This window comes from Canis aureus, chromosome 8 (genome assembly GCF_053574225.1).
Source record: "Canis aureus isolate CA01 chromosome 8, VMU_Caureus_v.1.0, whole genome shotgun sequence".
NCBI lineage: Eukaryota > Metazoa > Chordata > Mammalia > Carnivora > Canidae > Canis > Canis aureus.
The window spans coordinates 12,313,729-12,335,353 of record NC_135618.1 but is presented as its reverse complement, the minus strand read 5'-3'; the positions used below and the strand labels follow the sequence as shown (position 1 = coordinate 12,335,353).

At 37.2% G+C, this 21,625-nt stretch overlaps 1 long non-coding RNA gene across 2 annotated transcripts in view; it reads right to left on the bottom strand.

Annotated features, from left to right (window-relative positions):
- Positions 1-232: 232 nt before the first annotated feature.
- Positions 233-21,625, bottom strand: part of LOC144318330 (uncharacterized) — a 299,311-nt gene continuing 277,918 nt past the window's right edge. The window contains exon 6 of one of the 2 annotated variants that reach the window (XR_013384186.1): positions 233-322. This is a non-coding gene — a long non-coding RNA (uncharacterized LOC144318330). The remainder of the gene's footprint in view (positions 323-21,625) is intronic. The other variant, XR_013384187.1, reaches the window with a different exon arrangement.

Sequence of the window (21,625 nt, the reverse complement as noted above, 5' to 3'; positions counted from 1 at the left end):
CTGTTTCTGGACTCTTAGCTAAGGAAAAGCAAGTGGATAAAGTTGTTACTTACTCTTTCCCCATTTTTTCCCTCCAATAAATGCAATGAAATCTTATTATTCCTAGAAAAATATCTTTACCGACTGCATCACAAAGGTTTGAAAGAGATGTCCATGCTAATACAATAATAAAAATACTAAATTAACTAATATTGACAATGAAAATACTAGATCAATTCATCTCTTCTTCCCTCTTTACTTGCCTTGTCTCTCCTTCTTCCTTTGCCTTCTTTTTCCATTTTCCTTTCCTTCTCTTTACTATTCTCTTCTTTCCCTCTTCCTCCTAATAAAGGCACATTACACGATTTGAGTTAAAACTCATCATCATCATCATCATCATCATCATCGTCATCATAAATTGATTCAACATCATTAAGTACAATCATGTGGCATTATCATCATCATTATCTCGGGCGGCTGGAGATGCCGAAGCATGTTCCTCCCTTCCTCTCTTTCTTTCCCACAGCTTCCAACATAAGAGGATCTTTATTCTCACCGTTCACTTTTCTGTTTCTGAATACAAGAGAAAAAGTTATTTTCTCTTTTCTTCTCCTTGTCCCCCAATGGTATATATACTGCCAATGCAATTTCTGTCATTTCTTCTATTTGTTTTACCAGCAATTATTTACAGCTCCTCAACTGAAAATAAATTGGCAAAGAGGGCTGGCTCTGGACAGCATTTTACATTTCACTCAAAGTTGTAAAGATGTGGAAATGACTTCCTGTGAAGTGCCAGTGGACTAGATTGTCCTATTAACTATTTAAGTGAGCATGCAAGATGATTACTTCAAAGCTTCATCTACTGCAATTATGTCTAAGTATGCCTTCCCCGAGAAGATCCTGGATGTGATGTTGATGGGTCATTTCCAAGTTAAAATCATGCCTCTCTTTCCATGCTAAAATAAGATGTCAACCAGTCACAGCTCTCTGAAGGAGAGGGCGTGTGCACACAGTCATCTTATCACAAGGTTACAGCTCAAGTCAAGAGATCTTCTCTTAGATAAATAACTTAGTGTTGCTTCAAACATCATTTTATTTCCTAATTGGTAGTGCATACTTCTTTGCTGGATAAATGGAATGGACTAGGTATGGCATCATCCTTAATTAATTGGTGTGCTAGCTACTTAAGAGGGCATACACCACTTGTGTTATTAAACAGTGTCATGTCAGATTTAATGGATGTCATTATGGGGGTTCCTCAGGGATCAATCCTTGGACCATTGTTATTTATGATCTTTATAAATGAGCTGACAAGGCAGTGTTCTGACTGTAGTGTGCATCTTTATGCTGATGATACAATCCTGGGTGGGAGTGCTCAGTCACTGAGTGAACTCTGAAGCAGCTCTGTTCAGGGACTCCTTAGGTGGAAACTGAATTGTTTTCAACAAGGCAAGGAAATGCTGGGGCATTCTGTGTGGAAATTTTCCAAGACTCTGTGCATACAAAGATAAAAGTTAAATGTTCAAGTATCTCTGTGTTCAGAATGATTTTAGAGAAAGTGCTGTTATTGGCTATTATTGACAAATACATTTACATTTAAATCATCACAAGTAAATTGTATTCAGAGAGAGAGAGAGAGAGAGAGAGCAGAATATTTTGATTCTGAAAATTTAGGTAAGTTTCTGCTATGGGAATAATGGGTAGGCAAGAGACCTAACTGGTTTTAGCGTAGGTCCTTTCTTCCTCCTAAGGTGCTTCCAGACTCCCCAGTCTGCATTAGATAAGCTTCCTACAGATTCTTTTCTTTATCTTAATTTTAAAGATTTATTTATTTATTTGAGAGAGAAAGTGTGGAGGGGCAGAGAGAACCTTAGCAGACTCCGTGCTGAGCGCGGTGCCTGATGTGGGGCTCGATCTCACCACCCTAAGATCATGACCTGAGCTGAAACCAAGAGTGGAAAGTTTAATTGACTGCACCACCCAGGGACCCCAGCTTCCTACAAATCTTATTTGCACTTTGCTCACTTTTCCTCTTTTCACTAGATTTCACCTTTGTGAGGGCAGGACCGTGTCTTTAGTTCTGCAGCCTCAGAGTCTAGTCTGGCATATGGTACACCTTAGATTAAGAAAATGTTTATCAGATGAATATATCAGTCTGTGTTTCATTCAGGAAAAGAGAGAGAGAAAGAGAGACTGAAAGGTATTATGAAGACAAAGGAGTTTATTATAACAAGTGGAACAACATGAATGTGGGGTGTGAAGTTCTAGAACTTGCACCTGCATGTGGAGGACTATAGAAACAGTCACTCAGGACTTTCACCTGAAGCGCTGCAGCAGATGGAGGTGTGGGAGCTCAAAGAGAAGTTTGAGAAGCTGCAAAAATCATGGGACAAACAGGAGCTTCTAAAGGACTCTGAGAAGCCGCCATGTTTGGCCACCTGGACCATGAATGTTGAGCTCCTGGCAGAGACCAAGAAACTACTGCATCTGATAGACACAATCTTCTGAGAATAACTCCTCCTCTCTGCCTTCTCACTGTCACTTTAACTGGGGGCCATACAGAAAAGAGTATTACAGAGTATTATGGGGAGTGTAAGCTGAGGGAAGAAGGGACCATAGTCACAGAGGGAAGAGAGAGGGGAGGAGTGATGCAAAGTAGACAGGTAATAATCTCAAGAGCCAAAGAAAGTTCAAGCATCCCAACACATAAGAATGCTCATTCAGCATTCTTATGCTTATGAATTCTGCTTAATTCATAAGCATTACTCCCAGTAAAAGAAGACTTTGTCTCAGGACACTCTTTGGGTAGAAGTTCAATCAAGACAAGAGAAAAAGAACCTGAGAACTTGTCTGTGTTGTCTTTAAAGTTTGGCTGCGAGATAATAAAAGAAACATGAGGAAAGGAATAAAAAAGAGTAATCTCTGCTAATAAATGTTTCTATTCTGATAGACTAGGAAAATTAACACAGTAAACAGAATGTAGCTTTTTTTATTGAAAATGATTGAGGACACAGGGTCAAACATGATTTACGATTTAATAACTAAGTACCACAAGAATAATGCCAACTTTCTCTCTTCTGGGGGCACCACAGACATCGCTGTCATTGAATCTGCCAAAAATGGTCTTGCCTGTCCTGGCTTGGCAGAGAGTGATTACACTGTCATAAATTCAGAACCATCCCATATGGACTCCCCTTCCAATCACTTCATTAATGTCACACTCTGCCTTCACAGAAACCACAAATAACTGTACTATAAGCAAATGGTGCTTGATTGTTATGGTTAGACACAATATGAGTAAAACTACTGAAATTTTGTATTCAGGCAATGTGCCATCATTCCTCTCTGGTAGTAAAATGGTAAGAACAGATTTGATGCTATGACATCAATAAGACAAAACCCAAGAGGTAAAATAAAAAGGAATGATCTCTTTTCTCCTTTTATTTTTACATGTCCAAATATATTCTTTTTAAAATCTTTTTCTGAAGATTTGTACTAGATATAATTCTGCAGGAGCATTCTCAACAAAGTTCCATAGTGAGAAAAATCAGAAAATTAGCAATATTTTGTACCTAAAGAAGACAGAACTATTTTGCAGGTAGAAATTATGGTCATATGTCCATAGTTAGGGTTCACTTATTTACTTAGTGAATATTTACCAAGAAGTATGTAGTATATATATATATAGCACCATATTAAATCCTATGGGAGATATAAAAATAAATCTAAAATAAGCTCTATCCATGAATACTTGTGTAGTGTGGGTGGGAATATAAACTGGCGCAGCCACTGTCAGAAACAGTGTGGAGGTTCCTCAAAAAAGTCAAAAATAGAACTACCTTATGATCCAGCAATACTGGGAATTTACCCAAAGAACCCAAAAATATTAATTCAAAGGGATACATGCACCCCTATATTTATAGCAGCATTATTTAAATAACCAAGATATAGAAGTGGCCCATGTCCATCGAGTGATGAATGGACAAAGAAGATGGTAAGATTAATACAATGGTATTATTCAGCCATAGAAAGAATGAAATCTTGCAGTGAGAAAGAGAGAGAGAGAGAGAGAGAGAGAAGGAAAACACACAGAGGAGAAGGTCATGTGAAGATGAAGAGGGAGATTGGAGTTATGCACTTATGAGTGAAAAAATGCCTAGAGCCACAGAATTTGAAAGAAGCAAGGCAGGATTCTCTTTTAGAGACTCCAGAGGGAATGCGATTCAGCTAACACCTTGATTTTGGACTTCTGGCCTTCAGGTCTATGAAAGAATGAATTTCTGTTGTTGTAAGCTCCTGGCTTTGGGGTAATTTGTTAGAGAAGCCCTAGGAAACTAATAATAGATGCCAAGTTTTCAATGAACCTTATCTTGATCACCCTTTTAAAAATGTCTCCTCATCTCCCCCACTGCCCCTCGTACTTCTGGTTTTGTTTAACCTGCTCTATTTTTATAGCACATATCACTTTCTAGAATACTGTAAGTTTACTTTTTCCAAAATACATAGTTTATTATCCATTTCTCACTAGAATATAAAATCCACAAAGGCAAGGATTCTTGTATTTTTTTTTCACTAATTTATCTTACTGTCTAAAATAATGCTTGGCACATGTTAGATGCACAAGAAATATTTGGGTTTTTAAAAAAGATTTTATTTATTTATTCATGAGAGAGAGAGAGAGACTGAGGCAGAGACACAGGCAGAGGGAGAAGCAGGCTCCATGCAGGGAGACTGTTGTGGGACTTGATCCTGGGACTCTAGGATCATGCCCTGAGCCAAAGGCAGGCACTTAACTGCTGAGCCACCCAGGGATCCCAAGAAATATTTGTTAATGAGAGCAGTCACAAATGTGAGAAAGCACATGGGACATTTGATGAGCAATGGGTTCCAGAGTCTGGAGTTCACCAATGGATCCTTGCAATACAAATCTGGAAAATCTGCATTACAGGAGATAATGATTTCAAACTTCACTTGTGAACCAGCAGTGCTTGGCTTTGTGTAAGGACATTGTGTGATCAGAGCTATGCCTTGTGACACACACCTGAGGACTCCTTCCTTGTTGAGGAAGTCATCTAATGAAAAACTCCTGGCTTCTCATCGCTCCTTAACTTGTTTTTCCCAAAGGAGGAGATGGAGCTTATTTCATGATGAGTTAGATAAAGGAATAAACTACATTAGCTCAGGCCACACTCGTCCTCTTTCCTTGCTTTTGAGAGGCTTCTTGCAGGATGCACATACTTTGTTCTCCCATGCCATTACTTTTACGAGGGCCACGTTCCTGCACGGAGAGGCCTGCGATGTTCAGTGCTGCTTGTGATACTGTAGCTGACCTAAGAGTGGTAAGAACAGCAATGAAACCTGCAATAATGTCATGTATGCTTTCTACCCATTATACTATCCTCTTGCCAGTAAAGTTATCAACATGGGCAAAGTTCCTTTGTCCTTTGATATCGGAGAATGTGAGGTGAATTTCCCCCAATCCATGATTTTCCTATTATATTTTGACATAGCATACAGAATCAAAAGCCAGCCATAAAAACAAAAGATGTGTTGAGAAGATGGAAATGAAATATCACTTTTAAAATTGAGAATTAAGAATGTTTTGAAAGTGTAGTTAAGGTCATCAAACATGTTGGTCTTCCTGAAAACAAGTCAAAAATGGTTGTTTTTCAAGAGCCTGGATGGAAAATACCTCAGCCCAAGTCTAAGTTGTGTATTTTACTAGCTCTTTTAATCTGGCCATTTTGCACCTCTGGGCCTCAGTTTCTTCACATATAACTTAATGGAAACTTTTTTGCTCATAAGACAGTTCTGAGTATTAAATGACTTGTTTTATGGAAACCTCCATACCTCCATGAGAAGAGACTTCTTATAGAATACCACTCTTGGCTTCTCTCCCACTCTCATCCATACCCAGGAAGGAGGAATAAGTTTAAAGAGAAGCCCCAGTGGGTAGATGCCACGACTGGGAAGGAACCTGATCTAATTAGAAGGTAAAATACTAGCAAATCTATTGTGGCCACACATATATTCAGCTTTCAGCAGTAGCAAAACTTAATTTTTCTTCTATCTTATTGATTTTTCTATTTCTTTTTCATATGGTTCCAAAATTGGGTATAGAAGAGGTACATTATTAATAGCCTCCCTCAAAACTCCAACATCCTCTACAAATGCAAATTAATGCAATTATCATGCAGTATCTTTGAGCATTGCTTGCAAATGAGTACCACGTGTATTTATTTTTGCCTACTTTCTCTGCCAGAAGCACAGAAATATCTTTATCTTAGAGATCAAATCTTCTACAGCAATAGCAAATCAAGAAAGGTCAGAGAAAGAAAGAAACGAGATTACTCAGTAAGTGATGTAGATTTGTTGTGCTTTGTAATTACGCAGTCCTTCACTGTACACTTCCTTAAAAATAAAAGTCTTCCTGTTCATGGTTTTGGGGTGTGTGTGTGTGTGTGTATGTGTGTGTGTGTGTTTATGGTTTTCATCAAAAGAACTGCTCTTTCTTATCTTCAGAAAAGAAATGATCAAAGAGAAGTTTGTTCCTCTATGTTGCCCCTGTTCCCCTCAACTCCTCTCACTCCTCCGTTGAGGTCATTATCCCCACACCCAGAGAAAAGGAAGGAACTGGCCTTTTGTTTTCTTCTTCAGTTTCAAGTGGCTGGAAGACATTGCCTCTTGAGCTTAATCACTAAGTAGCATAATATCCTCCAAGCATGGGTTATATGGTTATTTAAGAGAAAACTGTAGTTGTTTTAATATGGTTATTGTAGCCATACATTTTGTTTTTATGAGTTTTTATATAGCACTATTACTTGTGTGGTAATCTTAAGGATATTGTTATAATTTGTTTTATGTGTTAAGTATTATAGAGGCCTTGCTAGCACTGCTATAGTTAAAGGTCTGCAAGCATCTCATTTGACTCATATTCTCTGACTTAAACCATTTGTTGTTACCAGGGGCTCCATACACAGCTTCTGCTCACTCATTTAAGCCACTGGAAATTTTTGCCTTTTCCTCAAAAGTATATCATCTCCAATCTCCTTCAAACGACGCCAATGAGAAATGGCCCATATTCTACACACTTTTCTACACATGCTAAGCTCTGTGGCCCTCTGTTTAGGCAGACAGAAGTCATCGAAGTGATATTTCACTTCTTTTGATTCCTGCGTGCCAGCAGAGTGTGTTTGTGACCCAATCCTTTTTTATGTCTCCCTAATTTTTTCAGCTGTAACAGTAGTGCTTAGTTTATCTCTTTTATGTTTAAGAAATCACAGATCTCAGATTTTGTCATTATTCATATGCCTTCAACCTACCTTCTCTGTTTTTCCTAATTCACACAAAGAGAAGATGTTCCTCAGAGAAGGCCATTCTGGAGTTGTCATGACATCTTATTTCACTGGCAACACTGTTTCTAGGAAAGCAGTTGCCGTTATTTAAGCAAGAACAGCTACGTCTTATGCTGTGGGTTATAGCACAGGCGATAACATTTGACATTGTACAAGAATCACTGGGGACAACTACTGTATGCTTATAGCTCATTTTGTTTTCTTAGGAATTGCTCTGTGCTCATTAGGTGTGTTTGTTCTGTTCTGAGAGTTTTTTTGGCTTGGGCTACCATACAGAAAGGGACATACTGAACATTTACCCATAGATATACATGAATTACATACAGATGGCATCTAATCACCTCACTGTGTGTTATTTTCGCTTTAAACCTCATCATATCCACAGTTAGGTAACAAAGAGAAGAAATAAAATTACACTGTAAATATCATGGTCACTTAGTCTCAAATGACTAGTCCATTTCTTTAATGACATTAAAAAGGCATCAAGAGAACATCCAGTTTGAGTCAAGATACAGAAAGTCACAAGCTACAAACTTTCCCACCCTAACAATGAGCCAGTTAAACTACAAAATCATAGATTTTTAAAGCCATATGAGAGCTGAAGAAACAAAAATAAACTAAATTCCAGAAAGTGATGAATTTTCTGGAAGAGAACTACGGCTGCTTTCAGCGCTGTTAGAGTAGCAGAGGAGCTGGGAAGGGTAAACCAGCCAAGCTTTTAACAAACTTGTGGTGACCACATGTGAGCTGGTGTGATGGATTAGAATCACTAACACCACAGAGGGAGTCTGCATCTACTTGCCAGCTCTTTCCATGACACATTACCAAACACACAGGTATAATATGCCCATGGCTGGGGCCCAGCAAGAACTCTGAGAGAGAGTTCACACTGTGGTTTGTAGGACCTTCCACTAGAGTAAGTCGATGGCCAGGCTGTGGAGGAGGGCAATGGGAAATCCCTCTGGGTACACTCGGAGCCTTCACTGATTGTAGTCACTGGCTGTGAAAGATTTGAGAAAGAACCGGAGGACTGAAGAAAATAAAATAAAATTCTTCCTAGACACTTGGAGCCTTGGCCCAGTGCAATGCAGAGGTCTCCCAAAGGTTAGTGCAGGAAAGCAGAGTGGAAAAAGTACTACTGAGCTACAGAAAGCCAAGAGTGGAAGTGAAAGGGAAAAAGGACTTAGCAGTGACTAACAAAACAAACAGCTGTGTGTACAGGAGAGAGAAATCACCCACAATTTGGAAAGCTAGCAAAAAGGACTCTGAAGCAAGAAGAAATCTCTGGAGTTCCTTAAACATTTGAGGCTGGTGTTGACGTACAACAACCTAAAGCTGCAACAAAGCCCAAGCCCAGTTCAATTAACTGATTAGATTGATGCCACTGGACACTAGCAGCAGATGACAGAAGGGAAGATGGCTTTTTTCAATCTCTGGTATTCTTTTGACACACACTGTGTGGCATATAATTCAAAGTCTAAGACATGAAGAATCAACAAAATATCACCTACAATTAAGAGAAGATGAAATAGATGTGGACCCAGGATTGGCAAATATATTGGAAATATGAGGCAGGGATTTCAAATCCTAGGTTCTTATATTTAAATATGTTAAAGAACCTTGAGGGAAGTGGACAACATGCATAAACAGCTGTGGAATTTGAGCAAAAGAACACACACATACACACACACACAAGAAAGAACCAAATAGAAATATAAAATGTTATCAGATGAACAATATATTCAGTGGGTTTAACATAAGACTAGAAATAGCAATGGAAAGAATCACTGAACTTGAATACACAGCAGTAGGAATTATTCAAATCAGAATATAAAGGGAAAATATAGGGGAAGCCTGGGTGGCTCAGCAGTTGTGCGCCTGCCTTCGGCTCAGGTCATGATCCTGGAATCCCAGAATCGAGTCCCATGTTGGGCTCCCTGCATGGAGCCTGCTTCTCCCTCTGCCTATGTCTCTGCCTCTCTCTCTGTGTCTCTCATGATTAAGTAAATAAAATATTTTTTGAAAAGGAAAAATATAAATAAAATGCAGAAGTGAGTGTCCAAGATCTGTGAGACATTATAAAAATACAAAATGGTCCAATATATGAAGAATTGGAATCTAAGATGGAAAGGAAAGAGAAAGTGGAGCAGAATATTTGACTGATAAAGAAATGACTGAGAATTTTCCAAAACTGATTAAAGGTATCAACCTAGGATCCAAAAAGCACGTGAACACCAAGCCAGGACAAATTTAAAGAAAACCACAGTTAGTTAGGGACTTTGTCATCAAAATTCTGAAAATCCAAGACAAAGAGAAAGCAAAAACTTTAGTCAAAGATTAAAGATACATTATATACTGAGACACAACAAGAAGAGTGATGGCTGACTTAACATCAGAAACAGTAACACTGGGACAAAGCTAAGCAACACAAGAAAAGAGCAGAAAGAAAAAACATCATAAAATTACACAAACAGCAAAAGAAATCCAGCCACTATGAAGTGAAATTGAAGGTTTTTTTTTTTTTTTTTAATATTTAGAAATATGCTTAGAGAATTCCCAGAACAACTGCCCTACATGGAATGTTAAAGAAGTGCTTCAGGATGAAGGAAATTGATGACAGAAGAAAGACCTGATCATCAGGAAAAACCAAAAGCATTAGGAAGAGTAAATATATGGGCAAATTATAAGACTATTGGCCAGTTCAAGTAAAAGTATTAACAATGGGCACATAAGAAAAATAAATGACAAGAGGGGAAAACAGTGGTAAGGAGAGGAAAAAGGAAAGTATGGATACAAAGTTCTTACCTTGTTTGTGAAATAAGAAAGTACTATTTGAAGGTACTCTGTGATAAGGGAAGGTGAATATTCAAATCTCTAGAGAAATCACTAAAAATAATACATATACAGCAAAAATATATAGAGGAGACAAAAGGAATGCTAAAAAATATAGTTGATTTACTACATAATTGTCAAAATGCATCAACCTGAATCTTTGAGGTCTCTGCATTTTGTTGTTTGTGAATTAGCTCAAAATAATTAATTAATTAAAAAGCTGCATAACAGCTCCTTGAAGAAACACTTAACTGCTTTATACAGGCAGATCCCAAAGTCTTGGACTAGAAAGACAGAAAAGAAGACTGAAGAGGGTGTTGGTTCCTCGCTGCTCTCCTCTTCCCAGCCCCCACCCAGAGAATAGGGCACACTACTTGACATCAACCTTTTACCTCTAGAGACAAAGGATGGAATAAAAATAGTAGAACTACTTTTCTCTGAAACAAAACAGAACAAGTCTAATCAATTAGTGCTGATTGTGAGTGAAGGGACATAAGCTCGACACACAGAAGCAACCTCATTAAATTTTTGCTTAAACTTTTGTACTAATCTACATTTTAAAAGGTAGTTAATTGAAAATAATGGTATTTGGGGTTTTGTTTTCTTTTGTTGTTTTTTTTTTTTTATTTCATGTTAATCCCATCTTAAATATATAGTACCTTGAAGTCAGACACAAAAGCAAGACAAAGCTTGTTAATCACAGGTGGATACCAAGGGAATGGTTTCCTTAGCAATGCTACCCTTATGTATTGAGCCCCTGGTTCAAACTTATGACAGTAGCCACACAGAGACGGCATGCTAAATTGCCTAGATTATTACACGGTGACTACATGGAGGATTTTACTAATTTGTAATGGATGTTTCACACCACAGAGTTCTTTCTTTGAAAGAATTTATCCAGCACTGTTGAGCCATGCATGTCTCATACTACACATATGTAAATACATATATATTTATGCATATATATATTTATGTATAAATGATTAATAACATAACATCTGGCATTTTGAGGAATTGAAATTGTTGGAATGTTCTACATCGTTTTTCAACGATGACAGTAGCAAATCTTCTGACAGAGATTGAAGAAAGAGTAATGATGTAGGTGTTTATTTTGGAAGATATTTTCTAGGGAGAGGGTTTTAAGCAAAGATATATTACTCGAATCCTAGAGCTGAAAGGAATTAGGGGTCATCTGGTTCATCCTCCATGCCCAAACTAGAACTCTCTCTTCTACTTTGACTGATGACCAACCTGTCTCTGCTTGAATTCTTTCAGTGACAGGGAAGTTTCTACTTTGGAAGTCAGCCCAATGGGATTCCTCTCCCGAGAAAAATGAATGTAGAGTTGCAGATACTGACTGTATTTAGTCTGTTCTTGTAAGCTCTGTAGCTGAAAGGTCACACAGAGTCAAATTTGGAGATGCAAATAAAGTTGGGGGAAGGAGAACTGAAATAGCAAAACAGGAGATGAATGAACAGAGAATAGTAAGCAGAGAGAAAGAGAGACAAGAAATCAGGCCATCTTAGCCCATGTCATCCTGTTTACTCATCCAAGTGTTTTCCATTTTTCTGCGCTTGCGTTTATGTATTTCAAAATGTGTGCCATTTGGAGTGACAGCCCTCTAGAAAATATAAAACCGAACAAAACAAACAGTGAGAAGTATCTGAGATAGTGATTATGGTGATACATATTTTCTGATTACTGAACACCAACCTTGGGGGGCTTTTTTTGGCAAGCAGAAAGATATTTGGGTTCTCAGGAGATGGAGCCTCAGCAAAAAGAGCCCAGGGAAAGTAGGAATTGGGACAGTTTGCCAAGACCCCTGCAAGATGGCACCCATTTTTGCCAATATAAAGTATTCCATGTCAAAACAATTATCTCTTAAGCTAAAAGTAACAATTATTCTACTCTTTAAGTGACCAGTGGCTTGAAAAATTTTTTTTTTCTACAAAATCATGAGAAGAGGACCAGTGGGGGCACTTGGATCGCTCAGTTGGTTAAACATCTGCCTTTGGCTCAGGTCGTGATCTCAGGGTCCTGGGATCAAGCCCCATGTGGGGCTCCCTGCTCAGCAGGGAGTCTGCTTCTCTCTCTCCCTCTGCCCTCACCCCTGCCCTGCTCGTGTTCTCGTTCTCAAATAAATCAATAAAATAAAAAAGAAGAAGAAGAAGAAGAAGACCAATGGAGATTGTTAACAATAGGAGTTGGTCAAATATCTTTAGCAGCCTGGTCTTGAACGAGTACAATGAAAACAAACTTGAAAAACATATGGTTCTTACTTTTGATCAAGAAAATGCATTCACTTCCATTATTATAACTTCAGGTAAATTCACTGTTTTATTATGCAAACATTGTGCCTTAGTCTGAAAGGTGACTCCCTCCCCCATCTTCTTCTTCTTCCTTGTTACTCACTCTTGACAGTTTCAGGGTACTTCTTCCTATGGTTTTACTCTCTTTATACACTCACTCCTCTCCATAGTATATATACATCCTCACAATTATAGGCATTTTTTTTTTCAGGTTTCAGCTCTAGGAGAGAAGTTTATCTCAAAAGTTCCCTACTGCTGACTTAGAAATCCAATTCCATCATATCTATGGATAAGAGTGCCTCTGAGTATTATTAAATGATGTGGAATAGATGGATAAGCTTCAGATATTTACCAGAAAATCAAGAGTATAATTCTTTCTCCAAGAAAAGAAACTTAGCAATTACATTTTAAAAAGTTTTGTTAATCCCTATAGAGTGCCAAAAAATAGAGAAGTATAAAAAACGTCTGAAACGTGCTGAATCTACCCCAGGTCTAGCCACATATCAAACCCATTTAGGGAATAGGATTATTTATTGTCTTTCCACATTTAAAAAGAAATTTTTAGAAAGAAAGAAAGAAAGAAGCTGAGCAAACAATTCTGTTCTTAAAGGTTTGAAAAGCCTTTTAATATCCTTTTAATTTAAATAAATGTCTTACTCTACAAAGAACACCATTCTTATGAAATTTCCATGGCACATAAATTGGCACAAACTTTTGATAAAGAATTTAGTAGTATGTGTCAATGTTTAAATGTATAATAACCACCAATATTCTTCCTTGAAATATACCCTGAAATGATAATTGGACAAATGCATACATATATCTATGTATTTACACATATATGTGTGCATGTTTGTAACAATGCTCGCTTAAACAATTTTATAATAGACAATCTGAAAACATCCTAAATATCATTCATAAGGAATATAATACAGTACAGATAGCATATCTAATCAACAGAGTACTGTTCAGCAATTAAAATAAAATAAACATTTTTAAGGCAAAGAAACAGGTTCTTAATAAATTTCCATGTGAGAATAGCAGTTATAGAACAATCTATATAGCATGTAAAATTGTGTGTGTGTACACAAATGCATTCTGTCTGCATAAAGATAGACATAAAAAAAAGAGGCTTATAGAAATATTAAAATTACTCAACTCTCCCTGGAGAGATTGTAGGTGATTTTTAATTTCTTAAAAAAAAATTTATTAACTAATTATGATGGGTATTCATAGTTTTACAGTAGGAAAACACTACAGCATTCTTGTTTTTAAGCAAATATAGACTGTGTCCGGATGCAGTGCAGCAAAACAGGTGGAGTCTTCTGTGTCATGATGAAGAAATTCCACATAACTTATTTTTCATGTGAACAGGCCACACTCTCATAACAATGCTTTTGATGAAATTAATTGTATTAAGTGTGCAACTGTGCTTATTACCCCAAGTGTGTTTTAGCCACTTTCGTACACACAAGTAATATATACCTAGGACACCTGATTTGGTAGAGAATAATCTATACCTGGGTAAAAGATAAAGATATAGGGTCTCTCTGAATTTTTTCACTGAAAATATGTATTAAAGCAAAGGGAGCAGTTTTTTTAGAACTTAAGTTATCATGAATTGAATTTTGAATCATCATTTTGCTAAACTTGCTTTATTTAAGTAAAAATATAACACTTTGGACATTTTTTATTCATCAATTCCATTTTAAAGTGGTTATCTAATAAACTGCATTTTACCATCTTATCAAGTCATTCAAAACTAGATTTGATATTCTGAAAGAAATATTAAGACAGGCTGACAAGCTTATACATTGCACACTGAGTGAGACTATTTGATAGTAGGAGTAAATAGGAAAAGCCAGGATTTGGCTAATGTCATATCAGTAAAATTTGTTATAAGGTATTTGTTATGTGGATATGGAATCCAAAAAGCAAATTAACATAAGGCTTTAATTTTTGCACTACGACTTAGTGGTTTAAAACAACAACCCTTATTTTCTTATAACTGTGTGGGCCAGGAATTCAGGTAGGACTCCCCTGGGCAATTCTTTGCTTCCACATAGTATTAGCATGAGGTTAGCATCAGTTGGTTCCTGGGGAAAAAATATCCAACATGGCTTCTCTACAAGTCCAGTGCCTTGGAATGGATGGAAAACAGAGATACCTACTTCTCTCTGTCTCTGTCTCTTTTTCTCATGTAGTTCTTTATATGTGACCAGCTTAGGCTTTTTAATATATGTCTGAATGTCACGTATGATCCAGCAGATCTGATAGCATATGAAGTGTCTGTGGCAGATAGCAATGAGATACTAAGCCTTTGGCCTTCCTGTAGGTAAATCACAGTTCACAAATATAGGATTTTGGAGAAAAGTTATGCTCTGCACAAACTTATTCTCCTTTAATAAATAGCTTCTGATTTCCTACTGAGATGTAGTAGAAACTCAATACTTGGCCATGGGACACCAAGTTACAGTGCAATGTGAGATCCCCATTATGAACTCAGTGTTGTCTCACCCAACCAGCTATTTGGGCAAGTACCTTAAGTAGAGGTGTTTTATGTAAGATTGAGCTTAAACAAATCTCAAAAGCACAATAAAGTTACATGAATAAATGTCTCAGATTTTCACAGTCCCTACCTACTGCATTGTGTTTTCTCTTTCAACCCAGGGCTATGACTCCAGGAAGAGTTTCCAATAACCAAATGACAAAAGAAGAAAAATTCAGGCCCGGTTTACAGATGGTTCTCCATGATATGCTGACACTACTTTAATGTGGATGACCACAACAATGTAGTCCCACTCAAGGATCTGAAGGAGAGTCATGAAAGAAAATCCACCAGTCAGCAGAACTTTAAGTAGTGTACCTGGGTGTTAATTTTTCTTGCAAGACGTGATGGCAAGAGGTATGAATCTACATTGATTCACATGTAATGGCTGAGAAGTCAGAAATCAGAAAGGGAGACAGAACGTAAAGACTGCTAACTCTGGGAAACGAACTAGGGGTGGTAGAAGGGAAGGAGGGCGGGGGGTGGGAGTGAATGGGTGACGGGCACTGGGTGTTATTCTGTATGTTAGTAAATTGAACACCAATAAAAAAATAAATTAAAAAAAAAAAAAGAAACTGAAAGGAAATACAATTGGAAGATGAGTGGCAAGAAAGCTTTTGATAGGAGGGAACGATATGAGCACAGATTTCTCTGATTGGTCACAGAACATAAAGATATTTATATTCCATGTAAAGGCTTACCAAAAGGCAACCTTAGCAATGGAAAGTCTTAGTATGCAAATAAACACAATAACCTGTTTGAATACCAATCACACACCTTCCCCATTCACCCCTGTTCTTGCCTAATAGGATTGTGAACAAAGCGCCCATGGTGGCAAGGATAGAGGCCACAAATAGGCTCAGAAACACAAATGTCTACTTATCATGGCCAATCTGGCTAAAGCCACTGCCAAGTGTCTATCTGGCCAACGTCAGAGGCCAACACTAAGACTCCATATGGCCACATTCCCCACACGGTAGAGATCCTCAAGCTATTTACCAAGTGTCAGGCAGATTACATTCGACCACTTACTTCCATCATACCATGGACAAAACTTCTTTCTCCCTGGAACGGATACTCTGGATATATTTGCCTTCCCTGCCTGCAGTGTTTCTGCAAAAACCACCACTGTGGACTTACAGAATGCTTCATTCACCATCTGGGTATTCCACCCAGCATTGCTTCTCAACAGGGAACTCATTTTACAGCAAATGAAGTGTGGCAATGGACTCATGTTCATGGATTCACTGGTCTTGCCATGTTTCCCATCACCCGGAGGCAGCTAACCTGACAGAATGATGAACTGGCCACTTGAATAATTAGTTACAGCACCAAATGGATGACAATAGCTTGCAGAGCGAGGGTAATGTTCTCCAGGACATGGTCTACACTCTGCATCAGTAACCAAAGTATGAATTTCCCTCATATCTAAGATCACATGTCTGAGAATCAAAGAATAGAAATGGGAGTAACTTTTTCCACTATTAGTCTTAATTATCCATTAATGAAATGTACACTTCCTATTCTTGCAATTTACAGCTCTGCTTGGTTTGGAAGTCTTAGTTCCCAAGAATGATGTTTCCACCAGGGGACACAACAATGGTTCCATTAAACTGGAAACTGTTAATGAATCAAAAGCAAAAAGGGTGTTATTGTACTGGATTTGGTGATAAGTTCTGACTATTAAACAGGAAATTGAATGGAGCCATGGAGATAGAGTATGTCTGAAAGCAGAACATCTTGGGCATCTGTAAGCATTCCAGTGTCTTATGATAAAAATAAATGTAAAACTTCAATAACAGGTAGGACAATAAGTAAGAGCACTAATGTCAGAGACTATTCAGAAGTGAAGTTTCTGAGTCACCCAATAGGCAAGGAACCATAACCAGTTATGGTGCTTGCCAAGGTCAAAGGAAATATGGAGTGGAAAAGAAAGGTTATAAATACCATGAATGAGGACTTTAATAGTTATGAGTAGTTCCTCTTTGTTTTGAATGAGTATTTTAAAATATATAGTAATTTCTTCTTTTACATTCTTTTGTTTCTTTGTCCATCCCACTTGCATCTATAGTTTACTGCTAATCCTTCTTTTAATGTAAAATACAATTTTTGGTCTTAAGTAATGTTGGACAAGATACCATGATAGTGAATAAGACATTCCAACAATCAATGGATGATGGTGGCAACGGCAGGATTGTGGGCAGCAAAGGCAAATCCATATTCAGAAGTTTTAATTCAAGCTGCCTCAAGTGCTATGCTTTCCATGATGGAAGAAAACTAATTAAACAACTTGCACCAAGCAGGCTAATCCCTCCTGAGATTGGGGCTATGTCGAAGTGTTAGTATTGTTAGCCTTTGATATTGGCCAAAGTTACTCTCTGAACAGGGAGCAGCTTACATTAGCAGTAGTGTGAGAAAGTCTCTGTGTATAGCCCTATGCCAAGTAGATTATAACTTCACTTTAACTAACCTGAGATTACAGAAAATTTTCAGATGTATAGTGAGAGCATTTCAGCCCTGAAAAGAATATGTTCCTTTTTCCACTTTCCTGTCCACTTAAATGATACTGATCTGCAGTCCTCTGAGATATAGATTGATTCAAGTTTTTAATTATTTCATACATATGTTACAGCTGTGATTCTGGCAGATGCAAATAGAATGGCATTCCACTGACAAGCAAATAATTCTTATAAATGAATACCGATTATATGTGCTTTCCAGTTTATCAAACACAATGGGTCATTTTGCCCTATTAAGTATAGTACATGAAATAAACATAAGAGATTATTATAAGTCTCAATAAATTTCACGTCCCTTAGACCACTGCAACAAATTTCCACTCTCGATTCTTCAGCTGACTACTACTAACTCTCTGTGAACCTCAGCAAGTCATTTATGCTTTACAAGTTTTGATTCTCCATCTGTAAAATGGGCTAATTAAATAGACTTTGAGACATTCAGATGAAAGGAATGATGTAAGCACAAAATAATCTACTCATCACTAAGAAGACAAGACTATCATCTCATGAAAGTGAGTGGTACTAGAAAAACTATGGTCAAAGGGGACAGAAACACTTAAGGAGATTCTTATAATCACAAAAAGCTAATTTGACTAACTTATTCATTAAGACAGGTATGTATTTTATTCCATATATTATCTCCTCTGCAAGATAGCGATACTATCTTTGCAATTCTTTAATGATAGTAGTGTCTCAAAAGAGTAATTCACTATGATTTATAGTTCTCATGAGAATTTTAAAGGCATTACTCAATAATTTCTTTTAAATCTTTAAAACACTCCCCACAAAGCAAACATATTTATTTATTTTGTTCCTATATTTTATTATTTTGAGATTAGCTATAGATAAAAATATGCATCTAGTTCTTTTAGGCTGTAATTCTATTTACTTTTTGAATTTATCAAATTGAAGTACGACAGAGATTTTCTACATAAGATTTAAACTCTAGTCTTGCCATTGGTAAATAGGACCAATGAGGCTATAATCTCAAAATCATAGATCCTGAGTGAACTTTATCCAATTTTGATATTACTTTAAGGCATTCTTTGCAAGTAATTTCCAAGTTTTTTTTTTCAAGCTGTACACCAGAATTGGGTTCTGATTTTAGGATTGCTTGGAACAAATTATGAAAATGGTCATATAAATACCTAACTACAATAAAATAATCAAGGCCCTCTGTATAATATTTTCTCAGAAATATATTTAAGTTCTTTTGAGTACTTTTTAAAAAGATTTATTTATTTATTTGAGAGAGAGAGAGAAAGAGAGAAAGGATGGGGGGAGGGGCAAAAGAAGAAGGAGAGAGAATCCAAGCACAGAGCCTATTGACCACAAAGCCTGAAGCAGGGCTCAAGATCACAACCCTGAGACCTGGACCCTGAGATCACGACTGAGCTCAAACCAAGAGTCAGATGCTTAACCCACTGCGTCACACAGGTGCCCCTCTTTTGAGTACTTTTTAAGGCTATCTCTTACTCTGTATCATTTGCCAACTAAAAATAAAATATAAAATATACTGAGAGAGGGAGAGAAAGAAAAAAAAGAAAAAGAAAATGTCTTCAGGGAATGCATAATTTTTTTCTATACTTCTAAACCCCTAAAGCAGTTGATTCATTTGTCCCATCTGCAATAATTTGAACACATTCCAGGAGTTCTAAATTTAAGTAAAATGTTTATGTATAAACACTACATTCTCATTGTCATCAATTTATTTTCTATAGACTTACCACAATAAGGTTTATATGTAATTGACAGTGACATAATTTTCAAACACTTCCAAACTTAGAGCCACAAAGAGGTAGTAACTCAGGGGGAAAAAAACAGATGTGAAAAGTAGGCATCTGCGGGGTTGGTTTTCAGGGGTAGCTCTTTGGCATCCTGCTCCAGTGAAGGGAAGTATCTAATTAATGCAGTCTTCGATTTTTAAAACTAAGTGATTAGATACATAATTGCTCTAAGTCTCTTACCCAAAGTGTAAATTACCAATAAGTTCCCTTTACAACTCCAGAGAAGAACTTGATTCTCAAATGTATATGGGCACAATTTTAAAATGTTATGGATCAATGCACAAAGGAGTAATAAATCAAGCAAAATTTAAAGTGAAATAGATATTTTTATACCTCTCCTGGATATCTTGTGAATATCTGGTATAATTATGCCTCCTATAGATACAACCATGTGGCATGCTGGGCTTCCCTGGCTGTTGTGAAAGAACTTGATACATGACCTTTTCCCTGTGGCTAGGGAGAAAGGTGGAGAATATTCAAAACCACAAAGTTCAGGGATATAGCTAGCTTCAGAATGAACTGAGTGAACAATGACATATGAGTTCAATGTTGTGAAAACCTTCAAAAGTAGGGATTTAAGGACAAAGAAAATTCTTGCTAAGTTATGAGGCAGCCCTGGATGACTGAATTAAAAAAAGATCCAAGAGTTGGCTGGAGATTTATGACCAGGGTCTAACTCCCTGAGAAGGAGAATAGCAAAAGTCTAGTAAATTGCCTGGGAAGGTTTCCCAGGGGACTAGAATGAAAATCAGAAATAGGGCCAGAGCATGGACATATGGAGTGAAAGATGAAGTTTGATGATCACTTTGGTGTTCTGCATAAGTTTTCCTATTCAGTTCTCACAATATTGGGGAGTGGGGGGGAGCAGTAGTAACCTTACAAAGCTGAATATTAGCTACTTATACAGCTAGTAAGAGACAGAGTCTGCACTGGAACCCCAATATTCCTGTCTTCACATCCCATGACCTTGACCTTTATAAACATCTTTAATATATCAATTTTAATTTAATCTTTATATTAATTCTGATAGGCATATATTTTTAATCACCATTTTGCAGATGAGAAAACTGAAATGATGAGATCTGTCCCAAGTTCCATGAGTAGTAAACAGTAAAAAAGACAATCATCCTGAATACTAAAAAGGAAAGTAACAGAATACACAACACATGTTGTTGGGATTAAAGTTCCTAATAAGGTACTGTACTTTATTCTCAGTGATGCAAACATTGGTTAGGGAAGAGACTTCAGACATGAAGCAGATAAAGACTGGCAGGTGTCCATACAAAGACATTTAAAAATTTATCTTAATCCAGAAAAAAAGACTACAACTTATTAAACTGTCTTTACTAGAAGTCAAAAGATTAGCAATTCAAGGTATACAGAGGAGCTGGCAATTCTTGGCAGGAGCTGCCTGTGAGAGTGATCAATATTCCAGGTATGAGGTCTGGGGCTACACCCAATCGAGAGGTTTCTATCAGCCACAGAAATGCCATGGACGAATGGACAGATAGGAGTGGAAGCCAGAAAACAGAGCCAGAAATTGAAAGTCAGGAAGATAGCCAATCCATGAGTGAAACCAGAATTTCTAATCAGAAATGAGGCTAGAGAATATGTGAAAGTTGCCATATGAGAGTGCTCTAAGAGCACTGGACATATAAAATGGCATTTCCCCTCCTGACAGCCTAAAGGTTATGCAATCACTGTGTTCTAAATATTGAGTTATTATGCTATACTTTACAAGGAACTCATACAATTTAACAAATGTATCCTGATTGTATTCTAGCTGCTGCACGAACAGTGAAGAACAAGACAAAGGGCCAGACCTCAGAAGGCTTATTATACTTTGCTATAGAAGACAGATAATAGACAAAATAAGCATATAAAACATTGTTCAGTGGTAGTTAGTGCCAAGAGCAATGCTTGAGAATATTGGGATAGGAATCTTAGAGCCTTAGAGAGAAGAATGTCAAGGAGAATGTCTCTGACGTAGGGACATTTGAGCATAGACAGGAATGAAATGTAAAAAACTAGACCGAGAATATCAATGGGAAGAGAACAAAAGGAAAAAACCCATGAAAAAGAAATAAATTTCATGTTTGAGCAAAAACAGAATGAGCAAAGCAGTAGTAATAGATTATGTAAGGCCATATAGTTAAGGAGGCTGATCTAAGTTTGAGCAAGAAAGTGACAACTTCAATTAACATTTTGAAAAGGTCAACAGTGACAACAGTAACTACCTAGCTCAGTAGCTTAGGTACAAGAAAGAGGATGGCAGCTTGGACAAAGGTAGTTGTAC